General features: G+C 41.1%; 1 long non-coding RNA gene across 1 annotated transcript in view; it reads left to right on the top strand.

The window, feature by feature from the left end:
* The window catches only part of LOC143998356 (uncharacterized), a 277,732-nt gene that overhangs the window by 58,902 nt on the left and 200,998 nt on the right, over nt 1-17,832 (top strand). The window contains exons 2-3 of the long non-coding RNA XR_013277877.1: nt 6,065-6,221; nt 7,786-7,833. This is a non-coding gene — a long non-coding RNA (uncharacterized LOC143998356). The remainder of the gene's footprint in view (nt 1-6,064; nt 6,222-7,785; nt 7,834-17,832) is intronic.

Below are 17,832 nucleotides of genomic sequence, written 5' to 3'. Positions count from 1 at the left end.
CGCTGTCTACACGCATTGTCATATGACGCTGTACTGTGGGAGTCAGTGTGATCGTTATCATACGCCCTGCGTCGGGTGGGTGGGTATCCACCGCGATTGCTAGTCTGCGGTGGGATAGTCCTCTCACCTTTGTACGCTCTTCCGGCATTTAATACATGGCGTAGGCGTGAACACACCCCAGACCCGGGGTATATCAGTATTGGTTTCTTGCCAGTTCAGTCCCTGCATGGTCGCTTGCTGGGAATGTCCAACCTGCACAACACATCACAATACCTCAGGTAATTACATTTGTTAAATTTTGATTTTTTACACATTAATTATTATATTTTGTTTTTTTACACCCCTCTTTTTTTCGCCATTACATATGCACCTTCACTGCATCAACACTTTATTATTTTTATTGACCTCACTTATAAATTATTATAATTTCTTTGCATCACTAGTATATACCTATCAATTCAACTTTCCTCTCACTTCACCTTTACACATATTTTTTACCATTAGAATTGGACATCCACGGCGGCATGTTTGCACATTCCCGAGTGATGGTGCGCTGTACTGCTCCGGCAACCATATCGGCTGGTGTCCCCTGGTTCCAGGGTTAACCCTCCTTGGGGGATGTTCTCTGCCTCAACCCTGGTTGAGACTAAATGGATTCCAGACCACCATGCAATTTCACCTTAGGAGCCTTGACCATTTTGATTGTTTAGTGAGTATTAAGGAATTTGTATAATTCTTTATACTTATCCTCGACCTATGTAGAGGACCCTTTAATAATTTTAAATTTTTAATAATAAATTCATCTTAAAAAAAAAAAATTCCTCCTCTTACCCAGTTCATACCTACATGCATCTGACTCCTGACGATTGGTACAAAACCATGAAACGCGTAGAGTTAACATCTAATAGATGCATTAATTTCCTCATAAAATTATCAAATTTAATGTCTTGTTTACTATCTATATGTGGATATGGCTGTACTAATTATATTATATGCCTTTTGTATTATTTATTATTTTTATCGATTGCACCATTATGTTCAATGATTAATTATATTAAATTAATTTATATGAATATTACTCTGTAAATCATGTGATTACGGTATTATTATATGTGTTATGAATCTATTGATATGGTTATGTCTCTTTGGAACATGGTTCAATATGACCTTAATATCTAGGCATTAGAAACAGCTTATTAATCATTGACCAGCCTCACTCAAAGTCCCATTCAAATTCAAACCTTTTTACCTAAATTCAGGGATGGAGGCTTGCCGAAGCACAACCATGGTTGGGACAGGTCACAATTTTTTTAAAGATTACAGTACTGTATCAAATAATTACACATCCCCTTTGTCCCTCGTGGTTTGCCCAGAATCCTGCATGCAGTTTTATATTATAAATACTGTTCTTTATGCCAGGAAACTGTAGATTGTCCATAGCAACCAAAAAATGTCAGTTTACATAAAAAATGGTTATAGACCATAGATTTTATATATATATATATATATATATATATATATATATATATATATATATATATATTATATTATAATTTATGATTTCATATTTCAAATTTTATCATACCCGAGATGTCTATTAGAATCTTGTTTGGATGGATTTAAGTGAATTATTTCTAAGAATTACAGTCCTACAATATAAAACGCCAAATTTCCATGCAAAATAATGGTACCGCTTTCAGCACCTAAAATCTGAAATAATCATACCGCCAGGGAGGTTAAAAAGTGTGCCCATTTATTATGTTAAATATCAGCCCACATACCCTTAGAGATCATAATGTGCTTTCAAAGCAGCATTAAAAAAGGTCTTTTTACCAAAGCACCATACACCATACAATACAAATTGTTCCAGGCTGTTCGGCATCTCCAAGGGCCAGGAGAGAGTGTGTCAATAAAGTGGAGGGATTATGTGGCATTTTGTGATCTATGAACAGTTTCTAAGCTAGACATTCTTTCAGCCAGGGAAAATACTCAGTTTGTCCCCCCACCTGAGAGAGAAGATGTCCATCTGGGGGGCAACATAGGCTGATTGGCTGGGCAGAGCTCAGTGTGGATGAGTGAATGTAGGCTGACATTTGGCCTTAACGCTGCATGTGTGTAAAGGGCTGCACAATAACTGCATGGGTGAGGATTGAATAAGGCGTTTTTGAGCCTCACCTCCATAGCGGATTAGGAGAGAAGTTCCCCCGGAAAGTGAGCAAAGAAGTGTGTCCTTAGTAAGGCCTGCTTCTGTGTGCTCTTTTTCCTTCCCACATCGCCCCTCCTAATTAGTGATTTGCCGAACCACACCCTTTGGTTTAGTTCGCACCAGAACTCGCAAACATCACAAAAGTTCAGACCCATACTACAAACCCTATTAAAGTCTATGGGACCCGAACTTGACAAATCAAAAGTCCCCATTTTGAAGGTTTACAAGTTATTGGCCATAAAAAAGGTATGGGGGCCCGGGTACTGCCCTGGGGGACATGTACCAGTGCAAAATTATACATTTTTTTAAATTGTTTTTAAATGTAGCACCCTGTAGTTTAGCTCCTCACAAATTTACTTGCCAAAAGTAGTTATCTTGGTTGATTCATAGAGATCTATTGATTTTTCCCTAAGTTTGGCCTTGTTGCACTTTTCTCTTCTACCACTAGGTGGCTAGGCACTTGGTGGTACTAGATATGAGAAGGACAACTCAAAGTCGGGTTACAGGTATATGAGGTATCTCAGCCAATGGGCAGGGGTTTTCTTGAATCCCTTGGCCTGCTTGAAAGCCTATATATTTGGGTGGCGTCAGGTGATCTATGTTCTGTGCCACCTGGACGGCTGTCTGGATTGATGTGTGTCATCTGCCCTGGGCTGCTAGGTCAGAGATTGGGCCTATCCCGAGGGCATCTGGCTGCTGGGCTGTGTGAGGGCATATCCAGTGAGAGAGCAGTGCAGGGTTGGGATTGTGACTTCCAGTCCAACCAAAAGTGACGGTTTTGTTGGCCAAATAACTTGTCAGTGGTTGAAGGTAGAAGGGAACCTGTCGCCATGAAGGGACCAATCGCTTTTACCAGTGAATAAATGAAACAAGTACAGGAACCATATTCTCACTGAAACGGCATGGTGGAAAATCAGGGAACTTCAGGCTGTGATCAAGTCAGGGACCCAACCAGTGGAGGAGACGCTTGCAGTGCAGCCTTGTGTGTCAAGTCAGGGAACGAGCCGGTTAGCAGGGATGAAGCTTGAGGAGTATCTGGAGTACCAAGCTAGGGACCTAGCAGGGAAGCGTGGGTGACGTTTGAGGGAGATACCACCGCAAACCTTGGAGGAGCTCAAGGGAATCAGAGTCAGTGAATCAGAGGGTCTAGTGAGAGACCAGGAGCTCGGTATTGAAGAACTACAAGGAACAGTTGTAGTGGAGCTGAAAGAACTGTTGCGTTTGAGTCAGGAACTGTTAAAGGACTGTTACCCTAGGAAACAGCATTCCTGCAAGTGCAGATCTTGCTTCTTGCTGGGGCCTTTCCCTGCATGGCTGTTCTCCTATTGAAGTCTCTGAGTCTTCCAATTGAGTTTGCTGCTATCTAAGGGTGTCTTGGCCCTAATCCTCTTTCCCTTGCATCCAAGAAGTGTCTGGCGCTCAATGAATTTCACCATCTTTGCACCCACTATGCCTCACATCCCACCACATATTGAAGGATGTCAGCTATCTTTGGCCTTGGAGGTCCTCATTAGACCAAAAGAAGTAAAAGACCTTGCTACATAAAGGAGCAGCAATTTTAATGATAATAAAAGAGAAACAATAAAAATGAAAAAATTATAAAAATCCTTTTAATATAGTGCCTGGGGGTTCTCCTTAGTTTGCCTGTAAAGTGGCACATCTGTTACATGTATAAAACTTGCTGCAGAAAAACTGACATTTATAAAGAAAAAAAATGACATTTAAATTGATTTTCCCTGCAAGCTTTTTTTTTATTTAGTAAGCAATGGCTTGGGACCACAATTGTGCACTCAGAACTAGATTCGAGTTTTTTTAGATAAATTCTGGAGTCTCTTCGACAGACTTTAGATGGAAATAACAAAGTTTTGCACCACAGTGAGCACGGCTTTTGTAAATAAGCCAAATTATGGTACAGTGAAATACAAACAATTATTGCGCCTTTCCTATAAGATAAAAGACAAAAAATCAAATTAGTAATAGTGGTGAATATGTAGCGCTAAACCAAACATATAAACAGTGCAAACTTGTGAGTGAGATTAATCAGACAAAAGTAAGTGAGAAGAAGTCCACATAGAGGTAAATGAAACACCAAATGTCCATCTAGACATGTAGGTGAATACACAGGATGTCACACAGCCCCGAGAGTCATCAAACTGTAGGCGTCTTCAAAATAAACAACAAGGTTCATATTCGCTTAGCAGAGATGTTGGACTGGATTATTATAAGACAACAAGTCAATCGAGCATGAATGCACCCATGGGACAGGTCCACGATGACTATAGATCTGATGTCAGGAAATTCCTGGATTGGCCTTACTCCAACTTCACATGGTATCGACCATGGATATAATGGATACTGCAGACAGTACCAGGACAGGAAATCCAGTGATGGCAAATGAATGACCAAAACCAACCCTAATAAGGGTGCTGGAACCAAATGGTGAAGCTCAGCAGCACTTTCATCGGTACACATAAAAAATAAAAAAAGGGGGGCTCCGATAGTGCAGGTCAAAAGACGGCTTTTAATAGGTAAAAATCAATGTACAAAATTTTTTATAAAAACAATCACATGTGATAAAAGCAATATGGGGAATAGAGTACCTTACCTGACGCGTTTCGTCCAATACGGACTTCTACTGGGGCATCAGTTGCCCCAGTAGAAGTCCGTATTGGATGAAACACGTCCTAAATGTTATGTAATGCTGTTTTAAACACTGCCCCACACTAACACACTACACTGACATTACACTATACTGACACACTATACTCACACTATATTCATACTATACTATACTGACACACTTTACTCACATTATAATAACACTACACTAACACTCTACACTCAGAATCACAATAAGTGAACACACTGTTTCGATAGTAGCAAACTTAGCCCTATCTTTCTCCACTCCAACAATACACTGCAAAAGCTTCCTGTGGGAAGGAGCCTTTTTTAGTGGAGAGGGACTATGAGCACTGAGCCGTGATTGGACAAAGTCATCATCACTTTATCCAATCAGGACTCTGACAGTGCTCTATGACCTAATTGGCAAAGCCTTGTACCTGACCAGCGGTCAGGTGCAAGGCTTCATCCAATTAGGGCCCTAGAATGCACTATTCAGAGCACTTGGCGGGTGTTCGCGATGGGCAAATGGGCAACGTTCGGCCTGAACATTTGCTCGGCCCACCTACTTTGTAGGTGAGGGTTGAATTAAGCCTCACCTCTGGTCAGTGTCATCTTAAAAGCATCATTTAGCATTTCATATTTTTTACATTTTTCTTTTTTACAAATTTGTATTTATATTTAAACAATAACATTTTTCCACAACTCTGTTGGGTGGTCTTTGCTGAGATATCAGAGGTCTAAATAAACCCTTGATGTCTCACTTTTGGGACAGAGAAAGGAACTGGACAAAAATTCCCCAATACCTTTCTCAGCAGCCTCAGTTGCACTGGACACAAATGAATAGGAAGCACTCTTGGGCTTCACTGTCATTCACAAAATGAAGCATAGTGAACACAGTTCTTCTTGCAGTAGGTGAAAGCTGGCAGGAGGGAGGAGGAGATGACGGCTTTCATCTGCTGCAGGGAGAGCTACCCAGAAAATTGGTTCCAGTAGCAGTGCCCCTCTTAATACTGTGCCTGGGCACATGCCCCCCCCCCCGATTCCCCTAGTTTTAGGCCTGCCTATAAGAAATAGTAGGTGGTAACTCTTTCCCTGGTGAACTGGCTTTAGGCATTCTTTAGTCCCCTAACCAATTCACTTGTGTACAAATAAGAAAGGGGGTACAAAAAAACATGACGACGCTATTAAAATTGAAGTTTAATTTTCATAATTTATTATTTCCTTTACATTACCCAGGGGTGGACACAAATTTCCTTTGGGGAGTTTCCTTAAAAGCAGAATCCCAAAGCCAAGAAGTGAGGGGACCTTTAATTCCATCCTGCTGCCAGCATACACGACTTCTTAATTGTAAAATGATAAGAGAAAAAGGGACTGCAGCACTGGATCCTGAAAGGTAAATATTAGTAACATTAAAAAAATGTGTTATTATTATTATTATTATTATAATTTTTGTAATATGTGTGCTGTTATTAAGGTTTCCATACATATACACACACGGTAACCTGATTAAGGACCTAAAATACCCTTAAACTTTTTTTTTCATTTTGGATAGATCAAGGGAGGGTTATAATCCATGTCAATTTTTTCTTTTGCTATATGTCCCATTGATGAGATTTTCCTTTACTTCCTACCCCATAGCAAAAACAGGAAGTGAGAATAAATCCCTCCAAAGTGAGGGAGTCCCTAGTTGTTGCCAGGGTCACCAGAGCTAATGTCCCCATTGGAAGATTTCCTCTATATTCATGTTCAAGGGACAACCTAAAAAGTGTGATTTTCTTTTCTTTCACTTTTGTGAAATGTAAACAGGAGAAATAGAGAGGGTGAATTTTACCGATTGGGTCACTGAGCACAATAAAAACCTGCCAGGTGTTCTAATCTCTCTCTCCTCTATCCACAACTAAACATTTGTTTTGCCTTTATGTATTCTTTAAAACCAGTGTATCTAGAAGTGAGTGATTGTCTACAAGTCACCTCTGAGCGTATAATAACACATAAACCTTCACCCTTGTTGACAAGTTAGGTTGGGAGCCTGGGCTACAGGGAAGGTGTAGGATAACCATATAACATGTTACTACAACATAGGCCAGTATCAAGGGGCTACGACAGCAGACTCAATAATAAACACTGTTTATTGTCCATAGGCAGATTAAAAACCACACACAGGGGTAAAGGGCAAATTGAGATTGGAGAGGTGGCACGGGACAAGGAGGAGACACAAACTGAGAGACCAGAGACATAAGGCTAACAGAGGGAATCAAGGGGAGGGGTGCACTTAAAGTTATGAATATCAGCTAGGGAAGGCACACACTGAAAGCCAGGATAGCCATGATTGTAATTGGATCCTTATAAATCCTTATAAATGGACCCCTTATGCCGCGTACACACGACCGGACTTTCTGGCAGACTAGGTCCGGCGGTCTTCCTGACGCAGTTTTCAGCGGAGTTCTCACAGACTTCTGAATGGACCTGGCCACACACGAATGGACTAAGTCCATTCGAAAGTTCATTCGTTTTAATCGTGATGACGTAAGATAGGACTAAAAAGGAAGTTCAATAGCCAGTAGCCAATAGCTTCCCTTGCGTCGTATTTGGTCCATCGAACCAGCATACAGATGAACGTTTTCCCAATAGGAATTGAGTTCATCGGACGGATTTGAAACATGTTCTATTTTTAGGGCCGTCGGATTTTTAAAATGAAAAACGATCGGATTAGCCCACACACGATCGGCTTGTCTGACGGACTGATTCCGTCGGACCTAGTCTGCCGGAAAGTCCGGGGCGTGTGTACGCGGCATTAGAGATATAAAAAGCCTTGTGGATGTTTCTCTGTGTCCTGACTGACCTTTACCAGATTTCTATATTTTCTTGGGTTTACCGTGAAATAGAATTGAAATATACAGTATTTAATTTTTTTTTTAGCTTTCAGTGTTTTTCTTATTTTTTTTTTTGTTTTATAGATCATTTACATCTACAGTAAAAAAAAAGAAAGCCAACCTGGGACTCAGGTAATATGCAAATGACAATATTCAATAACTTTTTGAAAAACTGGAGCTGGAAGACTGAAATAGCAATATTCTTTTGGAATACTGACATCACTACCGACATTACTAAGTACACATACCTCCTGTGCAGAGGTTAATTTGCTAAGCAACACTTGATAGCCTTAAAGTTATCTAAAATCACAGAAAACCCTTAATTTTATAATATCAGCATTGTATTAGCAATACAAGCAATAGGTATATTTGACAATCCAATATAAGCTTACTTAAAAAATCTTCTTTGGTGTTAAGGCTGCTGCCTGTCTACTAGCTATCTCTTTCAACAACTTAGATTCCCTGCATGCTTTTTAGCTTCTCCTCTTCTAATTTCTTTTGCTTACTTATTTAAAGGCTTTACAACCACTTTAAGACTGAAATACTTTTTTTCTTATTCCATAAAATAAAAAACTGTGAATACTTCTAAATATTTATTATTATTATTTTATTTGCTACAGTGACATTTCCTAATCACCATTGTTTGCTGTGATGCTAAAGCATATGACTTGGCAAACTGTTATTTATTATGTGCAGATCATTGATGTACACAGAAGTCATTTGTATTTGCGTTACAGTGCCCTTGTTTAAACAACTGTCATTCTTCATTTTAACTTTTAAATACTGTTCACAACAAACTATCATAAAAAATGCAAAGGATAAATTTAGCCTGATGCACTGGAGTTCCACCTAGGAGACTTAGGTTGGAATCTATCCCAGACTAAAGACTGAAAGTGATTCGAAGCTGATGAGTGTAAAATGAGTTTAGGAGTCTATAGACTAGATTTTTAATTACATAATTATTCATGATAAAATTGACCATATTTATAACTTTCTACATGTTTATAATGCTAAGTGATCGGGGAAAATGCAAAGGTTAAAAACACTTAAACTTTCTGTTAATTGTGTCGGAGGATACAAGTTTCTTCTTATTTCAGCTGATTGTTTAGGTAGCACATAATCAAATAGTTATTTTTTTAGTGTTGCCAAACGTACTACTACTTGTGATGGAGCTTACAATCAAATCTCTTTATTGCAAATATTAAAGCTGAAAAGTAGGCCCAGTCTAGGTCTAAGTCTAGAAATTTATTTTGAAGTATATTTTGGGTAGTGGGAAGACAGCTGGAGTGCCCTCACCAACGCAAGTAGAACATTCAAACTCTGTGCAGATAGTTTTATGGGGATTAAAACCCCAAATCACCAGGTCTACAAAGCCAAACTGCTATTCATTTAGTCAAAACTTTGTCTATGAATCAGTGTAATACTCACAAGTCGCTTTAACACAAATACCTTAGGATGACGGTGTTTTTGAAGACAAGTTATGTAAAGTGAAACGGGGTCTGATTTCTCAGTGAATAGACAGGTACACTATTCTACACTTTAGTAAATCACGCGTAGGTTCACTTTTTTTAGTTTCACAACAGTCAGTTGAAGTGAGTAGAAATTGTGACTAAAATTCCTTCCATTGCTTTCTAAAAATTTCACTCCTCTTGCTATGTTTTTTATTTAAAAAATAAAATAAATAAATATATCCCACTATCCTCTGCATATTAATTTCTCAAAATTCCCAAAACGTACATTTAGCTATCACTCTATTGGCTGTAAATGAAAAGATGTTGCCCTTGGAATAAGTATAATTTAAATAAACACCTAGACAGTTGCTATTGGCAATAACTCTATTCTTCCTTTGCTCCAGGTCTTATAAATGAGCCACCTTAGGCCCTGCCAGTCGTGCACACAGCGTACTTCTAAATGGTAGTTTCGCAACAGCTGGAGAGCCACTGGCTGCCTCAGCCTTCTTTGCATAAACAGCAAATGTTTGGATTTTCCTGTTCACTGACTATCAGCACATATATCATAAACACTAAGCTGTTATAGTGCGTTTTGTGTGTTGATTCACTTTAACAGTTGTTAGTGTGAAGACAAGAAAGAAAAGTGTGTGTAATGAGACCATGTGCAGGATGCTGTGAAAACAGAGGACCTTATTTGGCATAATGGGCTGTACCATAAGGGCTATAAAATTGTGCATGTGTTAGTATCATTTTAATTATTACGGTTGCCACATGTTAAGCAGGATAGCGGAACTACTGAAACAGCTTCAAAATCCTTACGGCTGATCACTGTATTTTAATTACAAAAAAGAACATTTGGAGATAGGTAACCATAAAAGTCTTCTGTTGTCAAATGAAGTAAAAATCCGATTATTGTAATTGTATTTTTAAATGGAAAATTGACTTCTGTGGCTGCAGGGAATACTATATTAATTAGCATGGCTTAAATACAGGTTAAAATGACTTTCCCTGTCATATATTTATAAATACCTATGGAAATTCATGAAAGTTATTGCGGCGTTAATGTTTTATAGGGAGGAAAGGTAATTAATGCATGCTTACTAGCTGGTGACATTCTACTCTCTTGCACTGATACAATGTATTACACCAGAATTCTAAAGCCCCGTACACACGAGAGGACTTATGTCCGACAGACTTCCGAAGGAGTTCTGCCGGAGTTCTGCCGGAGTTCCGACAGAGTTCTGACGGACTTTTCGACTGAGCGGACTTGGCCACACACAATCACACTAAACTCAGACGGATTCGAACGTGATGACGTACGACTGGACTCGAATAAGGAAGTTCATAGCCAGTAGCCAATAGCTGCCCTAGCGACGGTTTTAGTCCGTCGGAATAGCATACACACGAGCAAATTTTTCAGAGGGACCGGGTCCGGCGGAGTTCCGTCAGAAAAATTTGAAGCATGTTCCATATTCTAAAGTCCGTCAGACTTTGGCGAATCAAAAGTCCGTTGCAGCCCACACACGATCGAATAGTCTGACGGAATCATTCCGTCGGACTTTGGATGTTCAAAAGTCTGCTCGTGTGTACGCGGCATTAGGCATTTGTACTGTTCTGTATCCTCTATAACTCAATTTTGTTTAACTTGCTACTCATTCTTACAAGATGCATTTGGTCAAATTGGATTTTGGTTTTGAAGGCAAGGTGAAATGTAAAAACATATTGATTTACTTTATTTTAAAACTATCTGTGTGCAAGCTATAGACCAATGGTGGTAAACTTACTTAAAGTGGTTGTAAACCCTTCCATATACCCAGTGAAGTGACTAGCCTCAGGTGATACACAGAGATGAAACACATCCTTTAACATAAGTCACACCTGTCTATCTGTAGTCATCTCTTCTCTACATCTATTTAAAGTCCAGGATTTTTAAAGCTTTTCTGACAGTTCAGAAAAAGGGGGTGGAGAGCTGAAGTTACACTCTGCAGAGCTCAGTGAGGAGAGCTCTGAGAGCTGATTGGAGGGAAGGGACACCCCCCTTCACACAGCACACAGGAACAGAGTTGGGGCTGTCAATCAGCTGGAGCTCCCTCCCCTCTCACCATTTTTCTCTTGATGTCAGGAAAACTTGTCAGAAATGTATTCATGCTGATAGCAGAGGAAAAAGGCAGCACAGAAATTATACTTAGTGCTCTTAATTGAGACAAGTACACACTATAGAGGGATAGGCTTTGTTCATATATCATGCCTCAAGTGCAACCCCCAAACGTTACCAAAGGGCCCCACATAATGTTCAGCGTATGTATTACAAAAGGGTCAGAAACTAGACTACAGTAGATAGTCAAAGACTGTGGGCATGCTACAAGAGATAATGAAAGACTGTAGACATGCTACAGGTCAGGAGGGAGGCTGAACAAATGTTGCAGGGGATTGAGAGAAGTTGCTGCTACTAATAGCTTGTATTGCTATTACAAGTTAGTGTCCTGTACTACCCCTTTTAAAACTACTGGCACCAAATTTGATAGTCCTCACAGCGAGATCCATTAGAATAGGTCAGAGAATAAAAATACTCAAAAAGAGAAAAAAGACAATTGACCACATGGAAAAATTAAAAATGAAAGAAATTAACAAAATCGTTTAGTAGAAACTGGTTTAATTAATAACTTTCTTTATTGTCCTAGAATTGCTGGGACCCAAGGGCTGCCCAGTAAGTGCCAAATAACTGCATTCTGCCCTCATGTCATGAGTTTGGCACCAGAACAATCAATGGTATATGGGCTTGCTGACATACTACATGCACAGCATACTTTAAAATGTAGATTGTGTTCACAAGTGGCTGTTCAGTAAAAGATTCACACCAGTCAAAATGAGAATTAGACTTTGGGAAGAGTGCAACAGGTCTACTCAATACATACATTTTTTTTGAGTCCCCTGTGCTTTCTTTTGATAATAATCTGGTGATCTCTAGTGACCCTCTTGGGAAGAATGGGATGAATTCTTATACACACCTGCTACAGGTTCCTCAAATCAGCGTTTCTCAACTTCAGTCCTCAAGGCGCCCCAACAGGTCATGTTTTCAGGATTTCCCTCAGGTGAAACAGCTGTGGTAATTACTAAGGCAGTGAAACTGATCAAATCACCTGTGCAAAATAATGGAAAGCCTGAAAACATGACCTGTTGGGGTGCCTTGAGGACTGGAGTTGAGAAACACTGCCTCAAATAACTAATTGCTGAGTTCCTCAAAGCCACTCATGGAATCTAAGCCTCCTTGTACGTTTAAATGCTGGTTATAGGAAGAAGAGAGGAAATTGCACAACAAGAGCTTCTGTAAAAATACTTCCATTGACCTCGTAAGATGTTCTATGAATTCAGGCTACAGTGGATTTTTAGAGAGTCCAGATTAACCACTTCCCGACCGCCGCACGACGATGTACGTCGACAGAATGGCACGGGCAGGCATAAGGACTTACATGTACGTCCTTGCCTGCCCGGTGCCTGCGGCGGTCGGTATTCGTTCGGGAGCGATCCATTCATTCATGGCCACCCCCTCGTGATCGCTCCCGACGAATGAAAATGTCCCGTGACATCATTTCCTCTCCTGTAATGTAAACACAGGAGAGGAAGTGATGTATTCTCTTCTCCGTGTCGGTATTTTTCGTTCCGGCACCGAGGAGAGAGGTTCGGTGAGTTGCACCAACACACCACACATACAGTAGAACATGCCAGGCACACTCACACCCCCCCTTTACCCCCCGATCACCCCCCAATTACCCCTGCCCCCCCAGTCACAGTGACACCAATTGCTTTTTTTTTTTTTTGCATTGGTGTCATTTGTGACTGTAATAACTGTTAGGGCAGTTAGGGTTAGCCCCCTTTAGTTCTAATGTGCCCCCCTAACCCCCCCAATAAAGGTTTAACCCCGTGATCACCCCCCGTCGCCAGTGTCACTAAGGCTGGGTTCACATTGCAGCGGTTTATGAGAACGAATGTGATTCGCACCGCACTGCAGTGCAAATCACATCCGATCTCTGTGCGATTCGAGTTCAGCCATACAGATAGTATGGCTGAATTCGTGTCGCACCCGCCGCACCCACCGCACCCGCCGCAAATTCGCACGGGACCCTTTTTTTGGCCCGCAGCAGAATCGGATCGCATGGGTGTTCACACCATGCGATCCGAGTTTGCAGATCGCACTGCGATATGCGAACTGATCTGGGGGTGTCATTAACATTTCACTGACACTCCCAGCAGTTCGCATAGGGCAGTGTGAACTGCCGCCGGGAGGCATGCGATGCGGGAACCCGCCGCGGATTCATGGCGTTCCCGCATCGCTCCAGTGTGAACCCAGCCTAATAAGCGATAGTTTTTCTGATCGCTGTATTAGTGTCACAGGTGACGCTAGTTAGGCAGGTAGGTATTTAGGTTCGCCGCAGCTTTTTATAGCGCCAGGGACCCCCATATACTACCGCATAAAGCCCCCTGATTGCCCCCTAGTTAACCCTTTCACCAGTGATCACCATATAACTGTTACAGGTGACGCTGGTTGGTTAGTTATTTTTTTATAGTTTCAGGGCACCCGCCATTTATTACCTAATAAAGGTTTAACCCCCTGATCACCCGGCGGGTGTAATTTGTGACTGTAATAACTGTTAGGGCAGTTAGGGTTAGCCCCCTTTAGTTCTAAGGTACCCCCCTAACCCCCCCAATAAAGATTTAACCCCGTGATCACCCCCCGTCGCCAGTGTCACTAAGGCTGGGTTCACATTGCAGCGGTTTATGAGAACGGATGTGATTCGCACCGCACTGCAGTGCAAATCACATCCGATCTCTGTGCGATTCGAGTTCAGCCATACAGATAGTATGGCTGAATTCGTGTCGCACCCGCCGCACCCGCCGCAAACTCGCACGGGACCCTTTTTTTGGTCCGCAGCAGAATCGGATCGCATGGGTGTTCACACCATGCGATCCGAGTTTGCAGATCGCACTGCGATATGCGAACTGATCTGGGGGTGTCATTAACATTTCACTGACACTCCCAGCAGTTCGCATAGGGCAGTGTGAACTGCCGCCGGGAGGCATGTGATGCGGGAACCCGCCGCGGATTCGTGGCGTTCCCGCATCGCTCCAGTGTGAACCCAGCCTAATAAGCGATCGTTTTTCTGATCACTGTATTAGTGTCACAGGTGACGCTAGTTAGGCAGGTAGGTATTTAGGTTCGCCGCAGCTTTTTATAGCGCCAGGGACCCCCATATACTACCGCATAAAGCCCCCTGATTGCCCCCTAGTTAACCCTTTCACCAGTGATCACCATATAACTGTTACAGGTGACGCTGGTTGGTTAGTTATTTTTTTTATAGTTTCAGGGCACCCGCCATTTATTACCTAGTCTCACTAGTGTACCCCTAAATTCAGGGGTGTCTACTTTCCAAAATGGGGTCATTTGGGGGGGTTTGTGCCATCTTGGCATTTTATGGCCTTCAAAACTGTAACGCCCTTAGAAAGCCTGAAGGCGGTGCTTGGTTTTCGGGGCCCCGTACGCGGCTAGGCTCCCAAAAAGTCCCACATATGTGGTATCCCCGTACTCAGGAGAAGCAGCAGAATTTATTTTGGGGTGTCATTTCACATATGCCCATGGCATGCGTGAGCAATATATCATTTAGTGACAACTTTGTGAAAAAAAAAAAAAAAAAAAAAAGTTTGTAATTTTCCCGCAACTTGTGGCAAAATATAAAATATTCCATGGACTCAACATGCCTCTCAGCAAATAGCTTGGGGTGTCTACTTTCTAAAATGGGGTCATTTGTGGGGGTTTTGTGCCATCTTGGCATTTTATGGCCTTCAAAACTGTAATAGGTAGTGAGAAGTGAAATCAAAAATTTACGCCCTTAGAAAGCCTGAAGGCGGTGCTTGGTTTTCGGGGCCCCGTACGCGGCTAGGCTCCCAAAAAGTCCCACATATGTGGTATCCCCGTACTCAGGAGAAGCAGCAGAATTTATTTTGGGGTGTCATTTCACATATGCCCATAGCATGTTTGAGCAATATATCATTTAGTGACAACTTTGTGTAAAAAAAAAAAAAAAAAAAATTTTTTTGTCATTATTCAATCGCTTGAGGCAAAAAAATTAAATATTCAATGGGCTCAACATGCCACTTATCAATTTCCTTAGGGTGTCTACTTTCCAAAATGGGGTCATTTGGGGGGGTTTTGTACTGCCCTGCCATTTTAGCACCTCAAGAAATGAGATAGGCAGTCGTAAACTAAAAGCTGCGTAAATTCCAGAAAACGTACCTTAGTTTGTAGATGTGACAACTTTTGCGCAAACCAATAAATATACAATTATTGACTTTTTTTTTTACCAAAGACATGTGGCTGAATACATTTTGGCCTAAATGTATGACTAAAATTGAGTTTATTGGATTTTTCTAATAACAAAAAGTAGAAAATATCATTTTTTTTCAAAATTTGCAGTCTTTTTACGTTTATATGGCAACAAATAAAAATCGCAGAGGCAATCAAATACCATCAAAAGAAAGCTCTATTTGTGGGAAGAAAAGGACGCAAATTTTGTTTGGGTACAACATTGCATGACCGCGCAATTACCAGTTAAAGCAGCGCAGTGCCAAATTGTAAAAAGACCTCTGTTCATTTACCAGCAAAATGGTCCGGTCTGAAGGTGGTTAAGGTCAATTGAGTTCATTTTCCTTTCCCCTGTAAAAGGGCTCTCCATCTCAGCTCTGCATTTACACTGAAAACTTGTGACTTCTTCCAGTATCAGTATGGGGTCAGAGATCCATCTCAATACACAAAGCCCAGCAGCCTTCTCCCGACTTTTCCCCCAATTTCAACTCTCATAAACAAATGATTCTTTTTGCCCAGGTCATCACTTTGGACACAGTGACCAATTTTTCCTAAGTCACACGCAAAGCCTTCCAGTGAGTGTACTAACCAACATCCATGAAGTGAAATCAACAGATACTGAAACTTGTTAGATCAATCTCTCAAGTCTCCATTCCTTGCCTGTACATCCAGCGATTTGTTACCACAAACCATCAGATTAAACATGATGTTTACAACTCATCTTCAGCCCACACTAACAAGGAAGATTCACTCTCGGTTCCTAAATTGCAAGCCTTTGCTCAGCAGCACGTCTTTTGTATATACAAGGATGTGCATTCAACCTAATCATTAAAAGCCACTTCACTGAAGAAAACAAATGGCCACAAAATTTCCTTCTTTAACATTACATTTTACATTTAAAGAAAAGCATCAACTTCTCTTATTCATTTCCCCCCTCGGAGGGGGGGGGGGGGGTCCCAAAAAGCTCATATTTTGGGCCACGTTCTTTCTCTCTAAATGAAGGGTTCCTCAATAAAATTATCTTGCACCCCCAAAACTGTTGTATATATTCTGAAACCCTGCATGTGGTGTTACAAAAATACTCACATGACGATAACTGAGGAAGGACCATCACTTAAAGTCCTTACATAAAAAAAATATTTTACTTCATGTTAGGTACATAAAGCCTGTAGCCTAGTTCCTTCACGTCAAGCTTACTACTTTGGCTAGATGGCTGGGTAGACTTTGCTTTCATCCAGCATGCAATGTCAAGCTGATGCTTTAATACCCCTTTCACACTGGGGTGCTTTTCGGGCATTTTAGCACTAAAAATAGAGCCTGTAAAGCGCCTGAAAAGCAGCTTTCAAGTCTATCCAGGGTGAAAGCCTGAGTGCTTTCACACTGGGGCGGTGTGCTTGCAGGACAGGAAAAAGGTCCTGCAAGCAGCATCTTTGGGGCTGTGCACCCCCCCTGCCCATTAAATCAATGGGCGGCGCCGCCAAAGCACATGCAAAGTGCTTTGGCTGCGGCGCTTTGTGGGCTCTTTTTTACCCTTTATTCAGCCACTAGTGGGGGGTTAAAAGCGCCCCACTATTGCCCAAAAAGCACCACTATAACAGCGGTTAAACACCGTTAAAACTAGCGGCCCTTTACCGCTAACGCCCGCACTGCTCCACTGTGAAAGGGGTCTAAGAATTTATAGATAAAAGCTAAATTTTGCAGGATCTGTCTTTCACCACACCTCAGTTGAAGAGCATTTTGTAACAGAAAGGAGTCTTCTATCAGGAGAATAATTAAGATTGGGAGGATTAGGTAGAATACACTTGGTTACCTGGAGATAGAAATATATTTATTTAGCATGGTTAATCTGCTCTGAAATATATCAGAAAAATGCACATCTAGCCTGGTAATGGTTCAAACAGGAAACACCTGCACATCATGTTTTCATGATCTAGGAAGGAAGGCTGAAATTAGTTTTTACTGTTTGTAATAAATATTGTAGAGCAAAACTGTGGCTTTAAAATATAAAAAGGGTGAAGAAATAAACTTTTCTTAGACAAGATGGTAGGATTAACTAACTTTTTATGCCATGGATTTTCATGAGGTGAAGCTGTGCTTTTCAGAACATGTTCCTTCATTTTACACTGTTTGTTTACACAGAAAACAGTTTGACATTCAAATGAGTCAGTGAGGAACAAGAGCCTTGTGCTTCGGTTCCTGCTTAGTACAGATGACATTGATTTGTGAGCATAATGCTTGACTACGGGATGTGTGACAGATAAATTTTATCAAAATTAAGGCACAATTAAACATTTCATCTTCCTAATTACTGGCTGTAGATTC

The sequence above is a fragment of the Lithobates pipiens genome, unplaced genomic scaffold, assembly GCF_037356315.1.
Source record: "Lithobates pipiens isolate NorthernLeopardFrog02 unplaced genomic scaffold, aLitPip1_a1.2 Scaffold_19, whole genome shotgun sequence".
NCBI lineage: Eukaryota > Metazoa > Chordata > Amphibia > Anura > Ranidae > Lithobates > Lithobates pipiens.
This window is presented reverse-complemented; position numbering and strand designations above follow the sequence as displayed.